The sequence below is a fragment of the Ixodes scapularis genome, unplaced genomic scaffold (assembly GCF_016920785.2).
Source record: "Ixodes scapularis isolate PalLabHiFi unplaced genomic scaffold, ASM1692078v2 PGA_scaffold11__112_contigs__length_91849675, whole genome shotgun sequence".
Lineage (NCBI taxonomy): Eukaryota > Metazoa > Arthropoda > Arachnida > Ixodida > Ixodidae > Ixodes > Ixodes scapularis.
Genome location: NW_024609837.1, coordinates 11,810,433 through 11,815,632, shown reverse-complemented (window position 1 = coordinate 11,815,632; position 5,200 = coordinate 11,810,433).

Here is a 5,200-nt window from a genome sequence, read left to right as displayed (position 1 = left end):
CATGCTTTGTCATTAAAAAAAATGTCGTGCTTAACTATTGTAAGTGGTTTTTGTATCGCGCCCGGAATTTTGCAATATATCGAACAGTCAAAATTGTGAAATGTTTCTGCGGCAATTAAAAAAAAAAAAGGATGCGTAATCATCTTCGATTTTCTACAAATTTCCTTCAATGATCCCTTGGAAACGGGTAATTCAGAATCCGCAAAGACATCTTGCGCGCCGGCGCAACGCTGGTTCAACGACTTTACTCATAGCTTTCCGCTTCTTCGTCCCTTTTTCTTTCTTTTTTTTTTTTTTCTTTTTTTAGGCACAGCCTGCTGTTGTTGCGCCTTCGCCACGCCCGCCATCGGTTGGGGCATAAGACTCCTAACGTCTCCTGTTCATATGCTCCGTTTTACATTACGATGGACCACAGACGACGTTACGAGTCAGAAAAATTAATCTAATATCGTGTGAGTATCACGTGACCTTTGAGAGATGCGCAGTCAGGCGTTGTCACTTGATACGCTATATAAATGGGCTGACATAGCTCGTAACGGCCGCTGGAATCCATCGTAATTAGAAACCAAGTAGAGTAATGTCTAGAAGATAAATGAATCGAATAATTTTGTCAACTGGCTACCCACATTAAAATCGAACGCTGGGAAAGTAGCGCAGCGCAGTGCTATCAACCAGCCACAACAGCCTAAGAACCGCGAATGCGCAGCAAAGTTCAGTTTTCATACATAATATCAATCACATTACAAATTTAAAAAACAAAACTCCCAGCTTTTTTTTCTCTTTTTTAAGTGGAATGTTTTAGGTGTCTGTGAGATAATTCGACCACCTACAGTCACTGCGAATGCGGTGTTCGAGTACCACTAGTCGTTGAAGATAGAAACCCTCGAACGGTAATTGGCTGAAACATAGACCGTTTTCAAAATGCTTTTTGTTTTCCTCATTTAAAACAATATATTAATGCAAGATGGTTTTTCCGGATTTTGGATTACTCGTTTCCAAGGGTTCATCGAAGAAAATTTGAAAAAAATCTAGGACGATTTTTTTTTTTTTTAATTGCCGCAGAAAAATTTCACAATTTTGACTTTTTCGATATTGTCGACTTCTGGGCGCAAGGACGAAACACTGAGCGGCTAAATTTTTTTGTTAAAAGTGAACAATGCATAAATGCTCAATACAAAAAGTTTCAGCCTAAAATTTTAATTCCAAGATGTATTAAAGTACACATGCAAAGAGTAAAAAAAAAAATTTTTAAACAGCTTAAATGGGAAAAAGATATCATAAAACGATTTTACAACAAAGAAAAACATTTTTAGAGCTATATTTGCGGCACTATAGACCTTTCCAATGTTTACAAATCCACAGCTCAGCGTGCGATCTCCACAGCTCAGCACGCGCGTGTGCGTCGCTTCGGAAAGCGAGCAAATCACCCGCGATACGCACGAACACTGAAAATGAAACCGGCCAGCAGTCCTTTTCTGGAAAGGTCTATACAAATTTGTAGTCGGCGCCCGCGAGAATCGTCGCTGGTCACGTGGCAGGCCTGTGCGCCGCCGCCCTGCGTCGCCGCCAAATGCACGCTGAGCATTGTACGACGCCGCTTCAACCCGTTTCTCCCGCCGCCGTCGCCGCCGCCGCACAAGTTCGTCTGCTTCGGGGCGCCGCCGCCGTCTTCTAACCGGCGCACAGGTCTATAGGAAGCGAGCATGCCGGCCGTGTCGCGGCGGTCGCCTATTGTACGCCGCGACCTAGCGGTAGCCGCCGCAGGAGCATCGGGGAGCAATGGCGACGAACAGCACGGCAGACAGTGTCCCCGTCGTGATTACGAAGGAATTTAAGGCAGTTACGAAATCGGAAAGTTCCTTCAGTAGCCGGTGCCGTCGGCGCAGAATCATCGGGAAGTAATAGCAACGAACACCACAGAGGACAGAGGGCGATTACGAATCCGGAAAACTTCTTCGGTAGCCGGTGCAGAATCATCGGGGGGAAGAAGCAATGGCGATGAGCAGCACAGCGGACAGTGTTCCCGGGGTGATTACGACGGGGTTTAAGGCGGTTACGAATCTAGAAAGCTTCTTCCGTGGTACCAATATAAAGAAGGGAAAACTCCTTCGTGAATCTGGCCGCGTGTACGACGTGAAGGAGGTCCATTTCGACGGACAAGTGGATGTCACGGAGCGCCGTACTCCGCTAACAAAATTAAGCGTGCCCGCAAAAAATGTAGTTGGCGTTGAGTGGACCGTGGTAATTATGTACGTTTATTTCTGAATCAGCTTGACAATAACTGGGCGATTTTTTTCGCGCCGTTCCGCGATTCTCTTTACTATCTTCCTGTAGGCTGATGGAAACATCCAAGTGTAGGCTTAGGTGGGCGACCGCACTCCGCTTCTCGATTCCGGTGAAGTATTTGCCGCATACTTTAGAGTTTGCCGTCGGTGTCGATGCTGTTCCGTCGTCGCTAGAATAGAAAAAAGTTAATTGTATTATTCGTCAGCAGCTTAAACAAAGCGCGAACAGAAAGGTAAGAAACGCCACTAACCTGTATGGACGCACAAGTCGCACCTGCAGGTCGCGCAGTACTCCGCCTCGTACGGCCGTACGGCTTCGAAGGGACGATGTAGTACTTCGTGCCGTGTGCGATCTTCGACGTACTGTTGCAGCCGACCACGCAGCAATTGTTGCGACTTTCTTGGTGCGGAATAGCCATCTCAGAAATTACAACGCTAACCCACTACAACGCACAACCAACGCAGCGACTGGCAGAAGCTCCCCGATGCGATGGACCCGTTTGCCGCTAGGGGCGCCCTGGTCGGGGCTTGAATTAGATGCGCACGGTTCCTATCACGTCTGCTTGCGCTTTTTCAGGAGTTTCCTTTGGGCTCTAAAAGTTACTTATTCATCTTAGTTTTTTGTTTTACTTCAAACAAGGATGAATAAGTTACTTTTAGAGGCCATAGGAAGCTTCCGAAAGAGCGAAAGCACCATGTGATAAATTTGGGCCCGTCACGTGATAAATAAGGGCCACTTTTCCGCGGCGCCCGCGAGCGCCAACTACAAATTCGTATGGAGCCGTAAATATAGCTCTAAAAAATGTTTTCTTCGTAGTAAAATCGTTTTATGATATCCTATTTCCACCTAAGCTGTTTAAAAAAAAATAAAATGTGTTTTTCCTTTGCATGTGTCCTTTAAGAGATGGCCATGGAGACGACGTGACCGAAAACTCGACCAGTCAGAGAAAAAGTGGCGGTTATGGGTTATCGATCGCTCATCGGTTCTCACTTTCATACCAATATTCGTGGAGACTAGGGGAGGGGAGGGCATAGAGAGCGAGAGATGCGATGGCCATCGGTCTCACAAAATAATAGACGATTGCACCACTTTTACGCGTTCTCTCTATCTCTTTCTACCTCTGTCAGCACTCCTTAGATGGCCTAACCCCCCCCCCCCCCTTTCCCGCTTTTATGTTGACAGTTGACTGTAAAATGAGGAGTAGACTCGACCACCATGCTCAGACAAGTAAACCAAAAGAAGTATCGTCCGTACCCTCGAAGACGATGCTCTTAGCCTCGCGCAGGGCACTTTTCTGGCGTGCCTCGAGGGCGATCAAAGACGAAGAGAATTCGCCCCCTGGCGCGAGGCTACATCATCTGTTACGCGAGTTCTGAAGCCGCGAATCGAGGGGGTACGGACCCGCGTTTGATGTCTGTGCAGGTGGCGGGAGACGTCGAAGAAGTTGGAAAGGGTGAAACGATGTAAAAGTAAAAAACAAATAAACACGAAGAGCTTTCTCCTGCCCGGGAGAAGAAAAACACGATGGAAGGCGACGGAGAGCCTACTCGACATTGTCTATACGTGATCTTTGTCTTTCGTATATTTGTACATGCCTTTCCCGTTTTTCTAGTGGTTCTAGTGACCGGTCTTACAAAAAATCGTGTCTTCTTTTCGGCTATTCTCATCTTCCTTATGCTTTCTATTGTGTTTAACTTGCTCTCTTTGTGCTGCTGAATGTTCTGCTCGTATTGCTCCAGTTACTGTATTATGCTGATATTTTTAGAAAGTAACGAGTAATTAAAGTAATCCGCTATCAATATTTTTTTTAAAAAAATACATTACAAATCTTTTCCGAAAAAAAAAGTAGCATGGCAATTACAAAATAACTTTAAAAAGTAACGGATTACAAGTAATCTGTTGCTTTTAACGGATTACTTCCGAAGTCAGGTACAGCCTTTGTCGGTTTCTTTGGAGCCCACTTCGCGCGGCAAAACCCCTATCGAAGACAAGCTAGATAAATTTGAGTGAAAGTGTGTTGTCGTTCTCCTTGTTTGGGATCATATGTTGCTCAACGGTTTTGCCATCACAAGTTAGTTCAAGATGTAACGAACGTCTAAATAAAAGGCTTTTTTTTTAATATTGACGTGAAGTTTTGCCACATTAAAGAAATCAGCTGCGTTTCTGAATTAATAGCCCTACTAAAATAACGGCTGTTCATATATTTTTTATTTATTCATAAAAATCATTTGGATATGCTCATTTTTATATATTTGGCGCCATTTTATGTAAAGTAGTTTTTTGCTATATAATTTCTGACTATGTCTCTAAAACACAATAAACTTTACGTGTTTCGTAGCTTTTTTTTACTTTTTGCATGGAAATTGTTTGTTGTAATTTTTAATATTATGTCTACATATTATAAGCCTTTAATGAAATATGTAGGAAAAATTATTACTGCGTGCATATTTCTATATGAAAAAGACGGCTGTGCAAATTACCATAGAAAAACATTGGCAATCTCTACGCTTCGAGTTTCGAAATTAGCTACGACGTTCAAATAAAGCTGAATGCTTCTCCCAAGAACATGGCTTTCACATATGTTTTTTTTTCTACATAAATATAATAAAATATGATCCGAACCATCATTGTAAGATTTGACGTGGAAACCCTTGTGTTCTATTCAAGTTTCAACAAACGTCCAACGAATTTAGAGTTTTTTTCACAACAAAGCGCACATACAGAACAACAGATGTTATCTTGAACATGTACTCCTGTCGCTGAACTGCGACGCTGGGAATCTCGCAATACACGAGATAGCTATAACTTTTTTTTTTATGAACTTATTTCCGGTTTCCATGAGGCTGCTGTATATATATGCATATGCAGAGCACCCCTTCGACCGGCGCTTTCAAGCTGCGCTTCCTTTGCAGAA